The following is a 21,283-nucleotide window of genomic DNA, read 5'->3' as shown; positions in this document are numbered from 1 at the left end:
TATTTTTCGTTTCCGAATTTGCCCAAATTCACACTTGTGAAAATGTGCAAATTCCTCCAAAATGTGCATTTTCATGCTTTAGCCTATGGGGGAAATGTGCATTTTGGGACAGGTTTTTTATTTTGCATATTTTTCTACGATGCAATATTTGGGAAAGTTAGAGAAGCCGGTCTGCAACTCCACAGAATCCGCTCAACAGGGGGAAAGCCGGCCTGCTGTGGAATCTGACATCCCTACTTTAAGCCAGGAATGGGCAGTCTTCATCCTGTGCCTGGCCTGCAGGAGGTCCCCCATGCAGCTCCTTCCCTTATCAAAAATCAGAGATAAGGGATTTCCCCTCCTCTCTCCCATGCTGCAAGTGGAGCTTTTAACAAGCCACCATACATGACAATGGTGGCTTTAAAAAATTAATTATATCATGGGGCAGTGGAGGCTTGGAGAGCTCCTTTAGAGTTCTAACTGGTTCTGATTGAAACCCGGAGCGGATTCACCACCCCACTGACTTTGGAGCCACCAGCCTCCACTCCATGGGGGCATTTTGAGGGGTTGCTGCTAGGGACCCCAACCCTGAAAAAAAATCACCCTTCCCCCGCTACATTTAGGGAGCAATCCTATGGCCGCTAGACAGCAGCTAGACAGACATAGGCTATCTTGTTTCCCGGAGAACCAACCTCCCCCCACTTCTGCGCTGCCTCAGAGGCAGCATGCAACAGCCCCGTCCTCCGCGCTCACAAGAGGAGCACGGAGCAGCCGAAAAGGGGCATGTCTGGGGGCATTCTGGGGCAGGGAGGGCAGAAATGCCTGTATGACACATTGGATGTGTTGTACAGCAGCCTCCTCCCCCACTCAACCCTCCTGCAGCTAGACAGCTGCAATTGGCTGTCTAGCCAAAAATACAGGGCAGGAGAAGCGCGGACGGAACGATCCCCTCGATACTTCTCCTGCCCTGCATTGGATAGGTGGTCACCTCCAAGTTTGTAGGCATCCACCTATCTGGATAGGATTGTGCCCTTAGGCTTTTAAAAAGCCTCCATTGGTGTCAGTGGAAGGTTTTTAAAAGTCTCATTGCAACATGGGGGGGGTGTTTTCAGGGGGTGTTGCTGCTAAGGAGGCAAGGGCTTAACTCTCCTCTCCCCAACGCTGTGAGAGCAATCCTGAAAAATCACCCAGGGAGTGAAAAATTACCTCTCTCTCCTACTAACCATTTTTTAAAGGCAAAGGGGGACAAAATGCAAACAACAATTTACCAGGGGACTAAAAAGAAAAAAAACAGTGACGGTCACTGGTAAATGGAGACAGTTGGAACATTTGAAAAGCATTCCTCCCACCCTCAATTAAAAAATAACAATAAAACCCCAGATCTGTCTGAAAGCACCCTCTGCTGCTGATGCAAGGACAGAGACGCAAAGTGATCCAGACGCCCAGCTCACAACACACTGGGCTCGCAAAGCGCAGTAGGATATCCTGGTCATCCAAATGCCAATTTCCACCCTGTGCATATTCTTGGCCCCCACACGGAGGAATTCAAGCTTTTATTACGAGGGGAAACTTCTGCTTTAATCAAGACTCTGGGATCTTTCCTGCAACCGCCTGAGGGGAGAAGGATCTGCATTGTGGAAGTGGTGTGCATGAGGGGGGAGCATTTTAACTATAAACGCATTAGTGTGTGAGATTGAAAGGTAACACACTCTCAGAGGGCTCCAGAACAATGGAGCCGAGTCTGGGTTTCATTTGCACAGGCCGTGCGGTGGGAATATATCTAATCAAATAAAGGGAAAATGAAAAAGCCCCTTCCCCTCCCCTTAAAACTTTAATTTTGTTAATTGCATTAATCAAAAAAACATGCAATGTTCTCTCTCTCACTCTCGCTCTCTCTCTTTCTGTGAGAGCAAAGACAGCATGGGGGCAAACGGAGTCCTTGAAATGTAAAAAGAGAGGTGCAGGAACGTGAGCCTGAAATGAATCATGCTCTCTGACCCTTCACCCCTTGGGGGTGGGGGCTGCCTTTCGGATTCCCCTATGAGAAAAGCAGCCTGCACATACTGAGCGGTACACTCCTCTCTCTGTCTCTCGGTTCCTGTCCTAGTGCAGATTCCAAATCGAACCAGACCTGAGAGGACAGATCCATGTGCTTCAGACTAGATCTGACCCAATGATGTTGAACTGGGGTCTCCAATGTGGTCCCTGTGGGTCCCAGTGGGCCGACAGACACCTCTCCTGGTGCCCAACAGGCTCCCTGCCCCTCCTGGATTTATCTTATTTCTTAAGATTTTTTTTTTAATTCAAAAAAATTAACTGCAGGCATGCTAGAAAGTGAAGTGCTTCCCTCTAGCGTCCCCTGTACTTGGGCTCAACAGAGTGGTTTTTAGTTTTGGAGCTCAGACCACACCTCTGTCTTGTACTTCGGTTCTTTCTTGGGCAAGTTACTTTTCGTTTCATCTCCCCAGTTTGTCTTCTGGGAAATCAGTGTTTTGTGACCAGCCATGCTCACCACGGTAGCCACTTTAGGAATGGGCAAGCCCTTATGGCAACTATTTTGTGATAGGACCCATGACACCCTCTCAAAGTTCCAAATATGCCCACTGACCCAAAAGTATTGGGAATCTGATTTATAGAGTGAATGTTCAATTTTAACAGCCAGACAGAAGTGTGGGTGGGGACTAATCCATCTTCTTGCTGCTTGCCACTTAATTACACACAATCTGCCTCCCTCCGTGCTTTTTTTCCTCAGCCAAGCTCCAAGACTCAAAGTAATCCTGGTAGCCTGGCCATGCATCCTCTTTCACGGAGGACAGTCCTCTTTTAGAAGGCATCCTTTCCTTGAAGCGCTGTCCAGACCACGTCCAGTTTAAAGAGTACAAGGTGGATCCCCAGTGACAAAGAGGCTCAGGTTCAGTGACAAACCGTCAAAGTAAAAAGAAGTGAAGCACACATGCGAGTTAAGCACCCATGTGAGTTTAGCAACAGGATGAGGAAAGCAGGGCAATTGATCCTCCCTTGCCTTTGGTTAGTAAATAAGGTAGTTTGTATGGTAAATAAACCAAATAACAATTAAAATAAAACCAGCTATGAAGGTTTATTTACTTCATTTCTATACCACCCAATAACTGAAGCTCTCTGCGCAGTTCACAAAAATTAAAACTAAAAAACACAGGATAAAACAATGTAAACTATAAAAGCATTAAAACCACACTATAACAATATAACCAGAATAAAACCTAGCAGCAGTGCAGAGATTTAAAATACAGATTTAAAATGCCAAAGCTAAAAGACTAGGGAGCTAAAATGCTAAAATGCCTGGGAAAATCAAAAGGTCTTCACCTGGCACCGGAAGAAATACAATGTAGGTGCCAGGCAAACCTCTCTAAGGAGCTCATTCCCCAGCCAAGGTGCCACAGCAGAAAAGGCCCTCTTCCTGGTAGCCACCCGCCTCACTTCCTTTGGCAGGGGCTTACAGAGAAGGACTGCTAAGGATGATCTTAGGGTCCAGGCAGGCACATATGGGAGGAGGCAATCTTTCACATAACCTGGCCCCAAGCCGTTGAGGACTTTGAATAAACTGGGGGTTCTCCAGTTTATTGCACTGAGTGTCCCATGTATGACTCTCTGCCTGCTAGACAGAAGTCGTGGGCATGTGCTCAGTGCAAATGGCTCCTTGCCATCAGAGAATGAGTTTGTTCACTTGAGGCCAAGGTTGCTGACCTGGAGAAACTGAGCAAGAGAGAGATGCTTGTGGATGAGACCTTCAGGGACTTGATAATGGTGCCTCAATCCCAGGGTGGCAACTCTTCTGCAGTCACAAGCAAGGATGTTGGGGAAGGAAGCCATGAACAGGAAGAGGGAAATGATTGCTTAGAAGGGGCTCATGCTCTGAGGGATGAACAGATATCCTGTCATGCTGAGGATATGTCTCCAGCTGGTGGCAGCTTGTGGTAGTGGGAGATTCAACCATTAGAGATATAAACAGCTGGGTTTCTGATGGGCGCTATGTAGGCTGCATGGTGAACTGCCTGCCAATTGCAAAGGTCGCAGATATCACACATTGTCTAGAGCAGGGTGGGCAGACAGTAGATCTCCAGATATTTTGGACTTCAACTCCCAGAAACCCCTGCCAACACAGCCAATGGTCAGGAATGCTAGGAGTTGAAGTCCAAAACATTTGGAGACCTACTTTCTGCCCACTCCTAATCTAGATAGCCTGTAGATAGTGCTGGAGGGGAGTCAGCGGTCATGGTGCATGTCAGCACCAATGATGTGGCGAAATGTAGCTGTGAAGTCCTGGAAGCCAAATTTAGGTTGCTAGGTAGGAGGTTGAAATCCAGGATCTCCAAGGCAGCTTTCTCTGAAATGCTACTTGTTCCACACACAGGGCCAGCTAGACAGGCAAAGCTGAGGGGTCTCAATGCATGGAAGAAGAGGGAGAGGTGTAGGAAAGAGGGTGTTAGATTTGTTAGGCACTGGGGAATGGTTTGGGACAAGCCAGGCCTGTACAAAAGGGCCAGCCCCCATTTGAACCAGAGTGGAACTAGACTGCTGGTGCTTAACATAAAAATGGTGGCAGAGCTGCATAAACTGAACCCTGGAGAAAAGCTGACAGGAGCTGGGGAGGAGTATTTCTATGCTAATGAAAGAAGCTTCTGAACCAAGACGAGAGAATTGAAGGGTTTATTTTATTTGCTTATTTATTTCTATAGTGCCCAATAGCTGAAAGTCTCTGGGTGGTTCACAACAATTAAATCTATAAAATACATGATAAAATACAATTAAAAGTTTAAAACTACAGTATAAAGTAAAAAAATAAAACCCAAAATAAAACCTAGCAGCAGTGCAAAGATTTAAAATACAATAACAGATTTAAAACAACAGAAACTGAAAGACTAAAATGCCTGGGAAAAGAAGAAGGTTTTCACCAGCGCCGAAAAGAGCACTGCATAGTCACCAGGTGAGTCTGTCTGGGAAGCTCATATGGCTTTAAAAGGGAACCTTTAAAAGGGACTCTTTCCATCCACTCCCACAGAAGCAACTTTCACACACAGAGCCAAATTCCATAAGAGAGGCTCAAAGGCAATTTTAGGGTCATATGTGAAAATAGCTTTTGTTTGTCTTCCTTAAATTTCCCCATGTTCCCTTTCTCTAGTGCTTGACATTATGATGCGTTGTTGCTGCTTTTATTGAACATTGTTATATCGTGTCGCACCGGGAGCACTAATTGTGTTTTATTGTACTTTCCTAAAGCACGTCAACCCTCGTCTGACAAGAGAGACGTGAAAACTAATAAAATATTGCAGTTTGTCATTTTAAAACATATTAATTACCTTCCCATCAAAAACATTCAAAATGATGTACAGCCATGAAAATATTCAAAACAAACACATTTGCCAGAAATCATCAATAAATAAGGAAACAAGAGCAATGGTGGAGAGATACCACTCATCGGCCAAGTTGAGATTACAATGCCTGAGAAAGAAGACACAAAAAAGGACTTTGCTAAATGCAAAAAAAGCTGAATGATCTGGTCTGGTGGGCGTCTTAGTTCTACAGCTATGGTGTCACTCCTAAAAAGGCCCTGATGAAAACACTACAATATACAATTCTTACGAAAATAAGAGGGTGGTATGGAGCAAGCCCTCTCCTGCATAACCTAAGGTTCTGGGATGCCCACAGGTGTTAAATGTACAGGAAGTAACACTATCCTTTGTTGCATCAGGAAAGCCTAGTTGTCACCTAGCTTGTTCCAGGGGACCCAGATAGCTCCCCCAATTAGCACGCTAATTCCTTGGAAACTGCATGGGATCTCTACTCATACTTCAGTTTCCACCTCATCCCATCATGCATCTGCAGCCATCGCTATTATTATGAGCCTTCTATTATTTATTTATTTATTTATTTCTGATATTTATATACTGCTAAATATAAATTGGGTCCAATTGGGGTTGGACTCGATGGTCTTATAGGCCCCTTCCAACCCTACTATTCTGTGATTCTATGATATAATAAAATCCCTGAGTGGCTAACATAGAAATATTAAAACATATTAAAACATAACATTTACAATTTAAAATACAGTATTAAAAACAATTCCAATTTTAAAAAGAGCAATACACGGAGCAGTAAGATCAAGCAGCATGATTGATTTAATTACAAGCCAGGGAAAGCGTGGGTGAACAAGTGTGTTTTCAGGAGGCGTTTGATAGATGCCGCACTTTCTGCTTCCCGAACTGCACATGGGAGGGTTTTCCAGAGGGTGGGTGCTGCTACCAAGAAGGCCCGCTGTCAATGCAGCGACTTTCCGTTAATTTTGGAATGACCAGCAAGATCTCCTCTGACAATCTTAAAGGTTGCCTGGGTATAGATAAGTATTTTATGCAAGTAGCAGGGCTGTGGTAGTGTCACGGGTAACTATCGGGTGGATGTACCCATGACATTCCTGTGATACCGGGTTGTGCTCTAGAGCAGTGGTCTCCAAACGTTTTTGGAACACCCCTATCAGTGAAAAAAAATGGAGCACGCACCCCCAATATATGTATATGTATTTATAAATTACTTACATGCAGTACTGTACTAATATGTTATGTACATTATAAAACATACACAAAAAATAAAAAATGAAACAGGATGAGATAAAGATGAAATAAACAATATTTTTAAAATCATTTTTAATTTTATTTATTAAGGGTACAAAAAACCTCTTTGCTCTCACTTAAAAAAATTATTGTTACTATAATCTGTAAATCCACTCAACTGTGCACACATGGTTGCTATACACTACGGATGTATGGATTCCCCACTGTCCATTCTGGTGGAGAATCCGTGGGGATGGGGAGGCGATCCATTCCTCCCCCCCCCACGCGGAATCCTCCGGAGCGGCTCTGCTCCGCGAGGATTCCAGGCAGGGGGAGCCCAGCTTGGGGGCCGCTTACCTTCCTGCCTGCTGGCCAGAGCTGTTCGCCTCCTCCCTGCCGATCACCATTTCTTTAAAAAAAAAAGTGATCGGTAGGATGTGCCCATAGACTTATACACAAATAGAGCCATGAACCTAAGTCTCTGTGTCCATAGGCTTATATGCAAGATTCATGGCTCTATTTTGCATATAAGTCTATGGGCACATCCTGCCAATCGCCTTTTTTTTTTTTTTTTAAGAAATGGAGATCGGCGGGATGTGCCCATAAACTTATACGCAAGATTCACGGCTCTATTTTGCCTCCTTTTCAGGGAGGAGGCAAACAGTTCTGGCCAGCAAGAAGCAGGCGAGTGCCATTCCACCTCCAATCCTCCTGGAGTGGAGATAAGTGGCGCCGATCTGCCGTGGATTCCTGAGGCTGGATTCCAAAGAATCCAGCCTCATTTGAATCCGCTGCAGATTTCTACAACATCCCTACTATATGCTGACAGTCGAGCGAGGGCACCACTGTCAACTTGCAAGGAGGGGAAAGGTCTCTCTGCAAGGAGGGGAAAGGAGCGCTTGGCTGGGCTCCTGCCTGTGCTGGAGCCAGGAGTCCTGGCCGCCAACCTTGCACCCTGCACAGAGTCCCCACTCCTTGGCCGACTGGTGGCTTGGTCTGGGTTGTTACCCCTCCCCGCTCTCCTTTGGCAGGATGGAAGCTGAGAAGAAAGTGCCTGCTTCCTTCTCAGCTTCAAAAGGAGAGTGGAAGGGGTTAACCTCCTTCCCACTTTGCTGAGTGGAAGGGGTAACCTCATAGAATCATAGAATAGCAGGGGCCTACAAGGCCATCGAGTCCAACCCCCTGCTCAACACAGGAATCCAAGTCAGAGCATCCCAGATGACTCCCGCTTTGCTGAGTGGGAGGGGCTAACCTCCTTCCTGCTTTCCTTCGGCCGCTGCTGCCACCACTGCCACCACTCACCTTGCACACAATGGCAGCTGGCAGGAGCAGTGGGAAGCAGCTTGCACACCCCAGGGGTTGTCTTGCGCACCCCCTAGGGTGTGCGCACCCCACTTTGGAGACCACTGCTCTAGAGAAAGAAAAAAAGACTAGAGAGAGACACTGCTCAAACATCTGGTACTGAATGGAAAGCATTCCTGACCAGACAGGCGTTACAGAAGAAGTCCACATGAGTTACCATTATTTACCTAGGGCACAATCCTATGCAGACCTCCAAACTTGGAGGCAACCACCTATCCAATGCAGGGGCAAGGCAGGAAAACCACAGAGGGGATCGTTCCCCTCCATGCTTCTCCTGCCCTGCATTTGCGGCTAGACAGCCGATTTAGGCTGTCTAGCCACGGGAAGGCAGAGCAGGGGAGGAGGCTGCCGGACAACGATAGGATGTGTTGCACCAGTATTTCCACCTTCCCTGCCCCGGAACGCCCCCCAGAACGCCCCGTTTTGGCCGCTCCATGCTCCCCTTCCGAGAGCAGACTGCAGAGCGCAGGGCGGTTCCACACTGCCTGCAAGGCAGTGCGGAAGGGGGGGAGGTAGGTTCCTCATCTCAGACCAGGGCTGGCCCAAAGCATTTCACTGCCTGAGGCGTCCCCAGCACCGGTGCCCCAGTCAAAGGGCATTGCACCTGGGAAGGTCCGGATTTTGTGAAACCCGTCCCATGTATGTTTCGTGGATTGTGCGGTGTCATTTGTTCTGGCATCTGTTCACAGACAGATTCGAAATTTTGTATTGTTTTGCAGAAAAATACACAGAGAATTACATGAGAGGGTTTGCAACAATTTACATAATTTACCTTAGAACGTAACAGTTAGCATATTGTCCCCCATTCCATTCAACTTTTCCCCACGTACAGTCTCAGCAGAAACGTGTGTATTGTCCTATGAATAAATTTGTGTAAATTTCAGGAAAGTTTTTTAAAAAGATCTGAAACCCCACAGACCCTCAGCAGCCTGAGAAGGCCAGTCTGCAACAGATTCCACAGGTCATTTCTTAGAAATCCAAATTCATTTTAGTCCTTCTCAGATTTCTCCGGCTTATTGTGGCACCTGAGACAGAAAATCCCACAAATCTCTCCCCCTCCGTGGCTGTAAAAAATTCAATGAGTTGGACCCAGACGTAATCATACTTTGCATAGACCCATGGAAATTGATAGGACTTATGTTAGTCGTGACAACTGAAGTCCCATTGATTTTGATGGGTCAGCTCGAAGTATGACCAAGTCTAGACTGAACCCATTCATAATAAATAACAATTTTCTGCCTTTTCATGACACCCCAAATCTTCTTGAGGCATCCATCTCTCTCTGCCTAATGGTGGGGCCAGCCCTGCCTCAGATGAGATGAGGCAAATGTCTTTCTAGAACAAATGCATCTTGCATATCTGTCTCAAAGCCTGTGAGGAGAACACAAACCACTCCGCTTGCAGGGGATCATTCCACAGTCTCCCAGCTTTGCTCCTTGGTAATACAACTTCCCGTATTAATGGGATACAGAGAAGGGCTTTCAAAGATGTTCTCAACATATGGCTATTAGAAACACAAAACAAAAGGATAATGGGCTGTTTTTGTTCTGTTGCCCCTTCTGTCTAAAGACTTTACTGCAGAAATATACATTCTCTCTCTCATTCCCACTTTTAAGGAATGCAGGGGCTTGTCCTTGCCAAATTGCTTCATGACTGGAGAATATAAAGCAATGTTTCCTTGCCTCTTGACTGTTCCAATTTTTCATCAGGTGGCTGAAAAACTATAAAATGATGGAACAATTAGTTTCATGGCAATCACTTCAAAAAAGATTGCTGGGTGTCCCGTTCCCCCCCTCCCCAATGCCTTAAAGGTGCACAGCTGAGGAAGCAAGAGAGAACATTTAACTTATTAATACCAGGCTTAAAATCCCTTCTCATAAATTGTATTTGGTGCAGTCTTGTATTCTGTGCCAAAACCACCTTTGTTTCTGTGAGGATCAGTCCTACTTCTGCATCCATAAACGAAGACTGGAGAATCCTACACTACAAATTTAAAGCAGTTTGGGGCCTGTTCACCAGTCATGGATCCCACCCCATGGAAGGAAAGCTGGTGACTGTGCCATTACAAAGCTACATTGCCCAGGGTTCCTTGGTGGAAGCCCATAACATGGGGCACTGAGTACCTAAACAGGCTGCCTTCTCCTGTATCACCATGCCCATTCATAAGAACGTGAGAAGAGCCCTCATGGAACAGACCAAAGGCCTGACTAGTCCAGCATCCTGTTCCTGCAGTGGCCAACCAAATGCATCTTGGGAACCCCACAAGCAGGACCTGAGAGCAGTAGCCCTTTCACACTGTTGTTCTCCACTGGTCTACATAGGTATGCTTCCTCCAATCCTGGAGGTAACATACCGCCATCATGACTAGTAGCCATTGAGAGCGTTAGCCTTGTAAAGCTATCTAAATTGATGGACAATCCATTTCCACATCTTGAGAAACTGAATTCTGTCAGTTAATTCTGCACTGTGTGAAGCAGCCCTTCCTTTTATGTGTCCTGAATCCTCCACCAATCAGTTTCATGGGATGAACCCATTGGTTCTAGTATTAGGAGAGAGGTGGGAAAGCATATCCCTGGCCACTTTCTCCATATCATGCATCATTTTATTCACCTTATCATGACTCCCATAAGCTTTTTTCCAGACTAAAGAGCCCCAAACGTTGCAACCATTCCTCAAATGGGAGTTGCTCCAGCCCCTTGATCATTTTGCTTGCCTTTGCCTGCAACTTTTCCAGCTCTATATAATATCCTTTTTGAGATGTGGTGACCAGAACTATACATGGTGAGCTTTTCTACACAACTCTGTTAATTGCTACTTCCAGTTTTGTCACAGAATTGAGATCTGAGCTCTACACAAATAGTTTTTCCTGCTTTTCCACAGCATAACCTCTAGGTGGCTCTGTGGTATAGAGGATTATTGCAATTACACAAGTAGGAAAATATCTTTTCTTTCACTTTCAGAAATAATACTCCATTTTCCCTACTTAAAAAGGGGGTGGGGAGTGCTCTGAAAAAACAGAAGTGAAATTGGAGGATCACAGCATCATCTAAATAATTTGTAAACAACCATGAGTAAGGAATGTAAGTGAGTAAGGTGAGTACTCACCATGAGTAAGGTGAATAAAGGCACAATAAATGCCTTGTGTAGAAAAGCTCAGTATTCCAAGTGTTGCTGCTCTATAGATTTGTATATAGGCATTATGACATCAGTTTAATTTTCAATCCTTTCCCAATGATCCTAAGCACAGAATGCCCCATTCTCACAACTGCTGCAAATGAGTCAAGGTCTTCATTAAGCTGTTTACCGGGTCCTGAGATCACCTTCCTGGTCGGTCATCACCAGCTCAGACCACATCACAGTGTATACAGTCAGGGCCAGAAATATTGGAACAAGGATAACTGTTTTGGCAGTTGGCCTCTGTACACCACCACATTGAAGTTGAAAGGAAACACACCCAGATGGAAGCGAAGTCAGGACTTGCAGCTGTAATTCAAGGGGTGTGACAAAAGTGGGGCACTAACCATTCAGGAAGTACAGCCAGTGGCATACACACACACCCATCGTTGGGGGCTCATAAGTAATGGAACGAATGGCTGACAAGCAGCTGCATGGCCAGGTGTGGCCTGTTTCCTGTGTACCCCATGACCAATCAAGCAGATAAAAAGGCCTGGAGGTGGTTCTGTTATATTTGCATTTGGTAGCTGTTCACTGGAACTCCCAACATGCGGTCCAAAGAGATGTCCATGCGAGTGAAGTAGGCCATCATTAGGCTGAGGAAACAACATAAACCCATCAGAGAGATGGCAAAAACATTGGGAGTGGCCAATACAACAGTTTGGAACATCCTGAAAAAGAAGGAATTAACTGGCAAGCTCAGCAACAGCAAAAGGCCTGGAAGACCACAGAAGACAACTAAAGTGGATGACTGCAGAATTCTGCTCCTGGTGAAGAGGAACCCTTTCACAACATCTAGCCAGGTCAAGAACGCTCTTGAGGAGGTAGGCATGTCATTGTCAACATCTACAGTCAAGCGATGGCTTTATGAATGTAAATACAGAGGCTTCACAACAAGGTGCAAACCACTGGTAACACTGAAGAACAGATAGACCAGATTAGCCTTTGCCAGCAAACACCTAAAAAGCCTGCCCAGTTTTGGAATAAGATTATTTGGACTGATGAAACCAAGATTAACTTGTACCAGAAGGATGGGAAGAGAAAAGTATGGAGAAGGAAAGGAACAGCTCATGATCCAAAGCATATCACAACATCTGTCAAACATGGTGGAGGCAGTGTTATGGCATGGGCATGTATGGCTGCCAATGGAGCTGGGTCATTGGCATTTATTGATGACCTGACTGCTGATAAAAGCAGCAGGATGAACTCTGAAGTGTATAGGGCTATACTTTCTGCTCAGATTCAGCTGAATGCTGCCAAACTGATAGGACGCCGCTTCATATTGCAGTTGGATAATGACCCAAAACATACAGCAAAAGCTACCCAAGAGTTTCTCCAGGCAAAGAAGTGGGATGTTCTTCAATGGCCAAGGCAGTCACCTGATCTCAACCCAATAGAGCAGGCTTTTCACTTCCTGAAGACAAGACTGAAGGCAGAAAGACCCACAAACAAGCAGCAGCTGAAGGCAGCTGCAGTAAAGACCTGGCAAAGCTTCTCGAGGGAGGAAACTCAGCATTTGGTCATGTCCATGGGCTCCAGACTTCAGGCAGTCCTTGACTGCAAATAGGGATGTCAGAGAATTTCACCACGAATCTCGGGGAGGCCGAATGCCAGCGCATTTGGCCCCCTGAAATTGGTGGCAAAATGGTCTGCCACCCCCCCGCCACCCCCCCCCGGGATGGGACTTACCTTGGGCAAATCCTCCTGGCGGCAGTGGCTCCAGTGGTGGTGCAGTGGCAGTGCGGCGGTGGCAGCAGCCGGTCTTCCGACCGGCGGCCACTGCCACCATTTCCAGTAAAAAAAACAAAACAAAACGTGATAGGCTACGTAAAGATTTACGTAGCCTATCACGGCTAGATTTTAAAAAAATACTGTGATAGGTTACGTAAATGTTTACGTAGCCTATCACAGCTGAGTAAAACAAAAAACCGCGCATATGCAAATGGCAGCCGACGCTATTTGCGTTCCCCTTATTTTCGCCGTAGTCTACGTAAATGTTTACGTAGACTAGACGTGCCAAAATAAGGAACGCAAATGGCGGCGTCCATGGGCGCCGCCATTTGTGTACACGTGGGTTTGTTTGTTTGTTTTTACTCAGCTGTGATAGGCTACATAAACATTTACGTAGCCTATCACGGCTGACTGCAGGGACGCAAACGGCAGCGGCTACGGCCGCCGCCATTTGCGGCCCGGCCGGCCAGGATTCAGGGGTGGAGGGATGGAGCGCCTCCCCCCCGGCCAGAATTTCGGGGGGAGGGACAGAGCGCCTCCCCCCCACCGTGAATCAAATTTCGTTACAGGTAAGTGACTTTCGTACATCCCTAACTGCAAAGGATTTTCATCCGGATCCTTAAGTTTGAAATGATGTTGGTTTGTTCCATTACTTATGAGCCACCAACAAAGGGGGGGGGTGCATGCCACTGGCTCTCCTTCCTGAATGGTTAGTGCCTCACTTTTGTCACACCCCTTGAATTACAGCTGAAAGTCCTGACTTCGCTCCCATCTGGATGTGTTTCCTTTCAACTTCAATATGGCGGTGTACAGAGGCCAACTGCCAAAACAGTTATCCTTGTTCCAATATTTCTGGCCCTGACTGTATGTGAAGTTAGGATTTTTTGCCCCAAAACTTCATTTGCTAATTTATTGCCCATTTACCCAGTTTGGAGAGATGTTTTTGGACCTCTTCACAATCCCTTCTTGCTCTTACTGCCCTGAATATTTCCATGTCATTAGCGCTCTCTCCCATAGCCATTAGACAGCCATTGAAAAGGTTGGTTTCCCCATGATAGTGACGAACAATGTTGTATTCTACTCCCCTTCATCCCTCCCTCCCCTACTCTCCAGCTGCTAATTATTTTCAGGGGGAGGGCACACTACATGTTACATTCTGAGCTCCATGTTTGATGCTCCCAACATAGTTTTCTTTTCATAAAAGTAGTCATGGGGACATCCTATTTGGATTGGGGCCTCAGGACCATGGAGGAAGTGGAGGTCTAACCCTTTTCTCCCATCTGGTCCCCAATCCAGATCTCCCAGCCCCCAGTGCTGCTATTAGCTACAGAGGGGGAAGCTTGCCGGCTTTAAACTTAAGTCTGAATTGGCTTTCAGTCTCCCAAGTTCTTGTTCCTTGGCCTTTAGCCCACCCAGCCCTTTCCATCTTTGGCTGGATTTCTGGGCAATGTCCCCTAAATGCATACCCACATAGAGCTTATTGCCTCTTTCTAACTGGCATCTGTTTCAGAAGAACTTTAGGGTTTTGATTCTTTGGCACTGGGCTTTGGTTCTCATCCTACAACCACCAACATCCAGCTTTCCCATCACAGCACCCTTTGGAGGGAGCAAGCTTTATTCCTCTGGCCCAAGAGGGCCATCCCTACCATTAGGCAGAGGGAGGTAACTGTCTCAGATGACAGATGCAACAGTGTTTGGGGACAGAAGCCATTCCTTCTGACTGGTTGAAGTAAGATTTAATTGCCAGGCCAGTTGCCTTCTGTACATGGAAGGGGGGATGGCCTCTTGTCCTTTGCCCTCAAGCAGCAAAGTGTCTTGGGCTGATCCTGCCAGCAATCCTCACAAGGAGTTCTAAGCTGGATCTGTACATTTTGCACCCAGCAAGATGACCTTTCGCTGCACGTTAAGGTCTCTTTATAGGGCATTGCCATAGCCATCTTGGCTATGCCCATTCCTTGCCAAAAGCCGAGTTCAAAAAAGCTTCACGAAAGCTTTTACGCTCCAAAATCCTTGGAGGGGTCAGAGGAAAATCTTTATCCTGGTGGTGCTGGACTCGGGCCAGCCCACACACTCTGCCTTATTGTACAAACATGTCCCTTTCTTCAAGATGTCTCGTTATTAGCTCAAAGAAAACATCATATAATCTTCAGCCGTAGGCAAAACTTTCTTCCAAGTGCAGTTCGTTCCATCCTGTGAAAATTACCTCTTGTTCCCTCCACCTTAGAGGGCCGTTTACACCCCACACAAACATTTTATTATATGTTACTGAGTGGCCGCACTGCTTGTACAGAAGGATCCAGAGGCTCATGAGTTGAGCAACGCTGCAAATGGAGAGGGGCGGGGAGGCTGAGGAAACAGATCAGTGGGCTCCACTGTTTTTCAAGCAGGAGCCACAGTGGCTCTGGGCACTGCTGATGAGGCCACCTGGGGGCCTTTCCACGGCCGTTGGGGTAGGGATGGCGGAGAATTCCGCTACGGACTCCGATGAGGCCAGATTCTAAAGAATCCGGCCCCCCAGAGTCCGTGACAGAATGGATCACTCACCTCCGCCTCCCTGCAGGATCCGTCCAGGTCAGATCCCTGTCCACGTCGACCCTGTGGAGCCGGCCACCAGCTCCGCAGGGCTGGAGAAAGTCAATACGGCCGGCAGCCATTGCGGTGCCATATCTCTGTGTAAGTCAGAGATTTACGGCTGCATTTAGGCTAATCAACCAGCTTTACGGCTGCAAATGGTGCCCGCTACTCCATTTGCATCTGTGGAACTGACTTACACGATATGGCATAGCAATGGCTGCCGGCCGTATCGACTTTCTCCAGCCCTGTGGAGCTGGCCTGGATGGATTCCGAGGGGGAGGAACGGATCGCCTCCTCCCGCGTCGAGGATTCCAAGGGGAGGAACGGATCGCCTCCCCCCCCCCCAGCAGACCCCCACGGACGGCAGGTAAGGGAATTCGTACATCCCTACGTTGGGGCCTCTCCTGGGCAAGCGGTGATGCTGTGTGCTGGACTGTCCTTCACAATTATCCAAGCAAGGCCTCGTCAGCCAGGCACCCAGTGACAAGGCAGGCAAATTCTGACAGGCTCACTCAGTCTTTGGATCAGGATGGATCGTTTCTCATCACTGGCAGAGTGCTGTGCAGAGTGCTTCCAAACCTCCCAGCAAAAGTCCGCCTTGTGCTCTCACACCCTCCAGTGGAGGCTGGTAGCTCTGATGTCAGTGGGGTGGTAAATCTGCTCTGGGGTTCAGTTCGAGCCAGTCAGACCTCTAAAGGAGAGGTCTAACTGGTTTGGACTGAACCCCGGAGTGGATTCACCGCCCCACTGACATCGCAGCCACCAGCTTCCATTGGCGCCCACTCATTCAATTTCCCCTCTGTGTCCAGCACCTGCACAGCGCACCACTGCAGTGAGCCAGTCCCATCATTCTTTGCCTCTTGGGCTCCTCCCCCACTCCCACCCCTGCCATAGCTAATTGACTGATTCCTGCTGCATTCTTCTCTCCCCTTCTGCTCTCATCACCTTACAGCCACCAAGCAGCGGGTCCAGTACTCCACAGAAGCGAAGCCTCTACTGGTATGTCCCAGATCAACAGCAGCTGGACCACCACTAAAGTCAATAGCAGGCAAAGCGAGAGAGACCCTGCAGAGAATCAGCAGTTACTGCAGAGAGAGAGAGAGAGAGAGAGAGAGAGCTTTTCGACACAAGGCTGTCAATCTGCTGTATCTACTTTCAATTACGTCGCAGGATTGAGATCCAAGCTCCGCATGAAGACCATTTCCTTTCCTGCTTTTCTGCTACATAACTCTAGGTGGCACTATGGTATAGCAGAAAAGCACAAACAAACGGAAAAAGTATTTTCTTTTACTTTCATGAATAAAATTGCATTTCCCTTGCTCTGAAAAAACTCACCAAAGGTGTTGTTTAAAAACAGAAGCAAAACTGGAGGGTCACAACATCATCTAAAGAAACCCTAACCAATGTAGGGAATGATGAGCACACAATAAATGCCTCATGTAGAAAAGCCCTGAGTCAATGAGAGAGAGAGAGAGAGAGAGAGAGAGAGAGAGAGAGAGAGAGACACGGAGTGCTGCACTTGAGGTGATTGGGAGCTACTAGGGGTGATTGGGAGCTACTAGGGCCCTTGGGCCTTGAAGCAAAGAACACTAGAATAGACGGTAGAGCTGAACCAAATTTGCTTGCCAGTAGCCAAATGTATAATTTGCTGTCTCAAGCCTGCACAATGTCTGACCCATCAAGCTGAACACCTCCCACCAGCCATACATGAGCCACACTGGATGCTTCACAAACCTCTTTGGAGGTTTGTGGAAACAAAGCCCTGTGAAGAGAGGCTGAAAGAACTGGGCATGTTTAGCCTTGAGAAGAGAAGACGGAGGGGAGATAGGATAGCGCTCTTCAAAGACTTGAAAGGTTGTCACAGAGAGGAAGGCCAGGATTGCTTCTCCATCATCCCAGAGTGCAAGACACGGAATAATGGGCTCAAGTTAAAGGAAGCCAGATTCCATCCGAACATCAGGAAAAACCTCCTAACTGTTAGAGCAATGTGACAATAGAACCAATTACCTGGGGAGGTGGTGGGCTCTCCCACACTGGAGGAGTTCAAGACGAGGCTGGACAGCCATCTGTCAGGGATGCTCTGACTTGGATTCCTGCATTGAGCAGGGGGTTGGACTCGATGGCCTTGTAGGCCCCTTCCAACCCTACTAGTCTATGATTCTGCTGCCTGCTTGATGGTGAACTATAAAGCTCTACAGAGCCTAGGCCTAGCATACTTCGACTTATACATTCCCTGAAGGCCTACTCACAATGCTCTCTAAATGAAGGTTGTCCCAGGTATGTGCCATGATAGAGCTGCAAGGGCATGTAGAAAAGAATAATAACTCCATCTATTTCTGATGGTTGGGCTGTGAGTGCCACTGCTTATGTAGCCAAAAGAGCACCATCCACACATGAGAGGGAGGGATCAGCAGGTTTGGGGAAAGCTCTGTTGGGAATATTGCAACCTCCTCCACAAGTTACAGGAAGGGAGGGGGCAGTGTTGCAGTTAGTTCTTGGGAATTTGGGCACAGCTCCCTCTCCTCCTCCCCTTCTTTCTCCCTCCCTTTCTCCATTGCATGCCATGCATGCTCCCTCCTTTCTCCATTGCATGCCATGGGACCTTACTGATCATTTTTCTGAGTTTATGAAAATCAGCTTTCCTAAAATCCAGGATACGCGTTTGACTACACTCGGATTTTGCTTCCCTTAGAACCAAGAACTCAAGTACAACATGGTCGCTTTCCCCCAGAGTTCCTGTAACTGCTACTTTATCCACTAAGTCATCTCTGTTGGTTAGGATCAAGTCAAGGATAGCCGATCCTCTAGTTCCTTCCTCTACTTTCTGTAGGAGGAAGTTATCCGCCACACAAGTCAGGAATTTCCTGGAGGGGCCATGTTGAGCAGAATTTGTCTCCCAACAAATACCGGGGAAATTGAAGTCTCCCATTACTACTACATCATGCTTCCTTAAAACATTGGCTATTTGCTTTTCAAAAGTTTCATCCTTGTCTTCTCCTTGATTGAGTGGCCGGTAGTAGACTCTGACCACCAGGTTCCTTTTATTCTTTGCTCCATTTATTTCAACCCAGATGCTCTCGATGGGGCTACCAAGCTCCTCCTCCTGTATTTCTGTGCAGAGATATGTATTTTTCACATACAGTGCAACCCCACCTCCCTTTCTGTTCCTCCTGTTCTTTTTGAACAAGTTATATCCTTCAATTGCTGTATTCCAGTCATGAGAGTCATCCCACCAAGTCTCAGTTATACCTATCAGGTCATAATTTCCCTCTTGTATTAAGAGTTCAAGTTCGTTCTGTTTGTTTCCCATACTCTGGGCATTAGTATATAGACATCGAAGACCATGTGCTTCATAGTCTGGCTTTCTTCCTACATTTGTCTGAAGACTATTATTGGGTGCTATCAGAGCTCTTCTCTCCACTGCAGTGCATGCGCCTATGTCCATTGTTACCCCCAACATTACATCTCCCTTCCCCGTAGGATTCAGTTTAAAGCCCTCCTGATGAAGTTCTTCATGCTGTGGCCAAACACATTCTTCCCAGCCTTTGTGAGGTGCAACCCGTCCCTAGCCAACAGCCCATCTTCCAGGAAGCATAGCCCGTGGTCCCAGAATCCAAATCTCTCTCGTCGGCACCACCTTCGTAGCCAGTCATTCACCCGGAGTATTTTTTGTTCCCTTTCTATCCCTCTTCTAACTACTGGAAGGATGGATGAGAAAACTATCTGGGCCCCAAAGTTCTTGAGTTTCCTTCCCAAAGCTTCAAAGTCTGACGTGATCTCTTCGTAGCTCCGCTTGGCGGTATCATTTGTTCCCACATGGATGAGAAGAAAGGGATACCTGTCAGTGGGCTTTATGAGCGCAGGCAACCTTTCAGTCACGTTTCTAATCTGTCCTCCCGGGAGACACTTTGAGGCACTTTGTCGAAAGCTTTGCTGAAGTCGAGGTATATGATGTCTACAGCATTCCCACGGTCTACAAGGGAGGTTACTTGATCAAAAAATGAGATCAGATTTGTCTGGCAGGACTTGTTTTTGACAAATCCATGTTGGCTTCGAGTAATCACGGCATTGTTGTCAAAGTGCTTCCAGATGGATTCCTTTATCATCTGCTCCAGAATTTTCCCAGGGAGTGATGTCAGACTGACTGGTCTGTAATTCCCAGGTTCCTCCTTTTTACCCTTTTTGAAGATAGGGACAACATTAGCCCTCCTCCAGTCATCTGACACTTCCCCCGTCCTTCATGATTCCTCAAAGAGAATAGACAGCGGTTCTGAGAGTTCTTCTGCCAGTTCCTTTAGTACTCTAGGATGCAGTTCATCCGGCCCTGGAGATCTGAACTCAAAGTAATTAGGTGTTCCTTGACTGTATGCCTATCGATCTCAAGCTGCAATCCTGCCCCTTCAGCCTGCACTTCGCCTTTGCCAGGGGGGTCATAGACCCTCTTTGGGGAGAAGACTGAGCCAAAGTAGGAATTGAGCACCTCTGCCTTTTCTCTGTCATCTGTTATCGTTTTTCCATCCTTATTTAATAGCTGAACCACCATTTCTTTCCTCTGCCTTTTACTATGCATGTAGCTGAAGAAAGCCTTGTTGTTTTTAGCATCCCTTGCTAGCCTCAGGTCGTTCTCATCTTTAGCCTTCCTGACGCCATCCCTGCAATTCTGTGCTACCTGCCTGTACTCTTCCATTGTTGCTTGGGCTTCTTTCCACTACCTATATGTGTCCTTTTTTGTTTTCAGGTCATCCCTAAGCTTTTTGTGAAGGCACATTGGCTTCTTCTGTTGTCATAAATAAATCCCATCAAGCTCAAGGTTTGCAGAAGAACAACAACAATAAAACCTTTAGGGGAAAACATAAAGGGGGAACCCCAAAAACAGTCCTGTGAAGATGGAGCATGCTCAGTCACAGGAGGGGGAGGGGGGAAACAAAATGGAGTATCTGACTTCCTTAACAGCAGCTCTGCACACTGCAACATTTCACTGTGGTCCCTCTTGTATATACCAGTCATGATCTTAATTCTCTGACTGCTGGTCTTTGGGTATCCAAAACAACATTCCCTTTTTTTGGAATATTCTTTTGCACTTTTTCAAATCTTGGGGCTTTCCCAGGCCTGCTGATAACTCCCTTTGTGCATGGGTTTTCACCACATAAGCAACAGCACTCACCACTTGAACATGGGAAACAGAGAGAATGATGACTGGCAGATCAGGCTTCGAGCCTGTCTTGTCTTTATCATGTTTGGGAGGTTAATATGAGGGAGCATGAAAAAGAATGCATTCCCTCCAGCTGCAGTCTGAGAAGTTGGCCTGTTCTGTCGTGCTTCATATCTGTGTGGCTGTGGTCACGAAGTCCATGTGTCTACTAGAACACACTCGCAACAAGCTGGCCATGTAGATTCCATAGCTGACCCCACTGACAGGGTTTGGACTGGGCTTGCACCAGCTTCTGTCAGCTGTCTGTGTGGACCACCATGGACCAGGGATAGGATCAAGGGTAGGCATGGTTGGACACCTGCTGAGGGCCCACACCCTAGTAAGGGTCCACCGACAACAGCACCCTAGACTTGCTCCTCTTCTTTAGCCTTGCAACCTGCTTGTTCACTAGCTTCTTGCTCTGGCCGAGACGATGGTGGCAGTGAGAAGGAGGAGCAGCAGATGCCCCAGCCTGCTTGCTCGCTGGCGCTCTGCCTGTCCAGCAAGCAAATGGTAGCAATGATGAGGAAGAGGAGGAGGAGGAGCCATAGCAGCTGGTGACAATGGCAGTGGCAAGGTGGACTCACGGAAAGAGGGCACCATTGAGAGTGTCTTGGCCAAGGGCCTTCAAAAACCTGGAGCTGGCACTGCCAGGGACCAGTACGACTGACGCATCCTACAAACCTGG

Source organism: Heloderma suspectum, chromosome 3, assembly GCF_057233095.1.
Source record: "Heloderma suspectum isolate Gila_16-S chromosome 3, 16-S_ref, whole genome shotgun sequence".
In the NCBI taxonomy this organism is placed as follows: Eukaryota; Metazoa; Chordata; class Lepidosauria; order Squamata; family Helodermatidae; genus Heloderma; species Heloderma suspectum.
Note: the sequence above shows the minus strand (reverse complement) of the source record.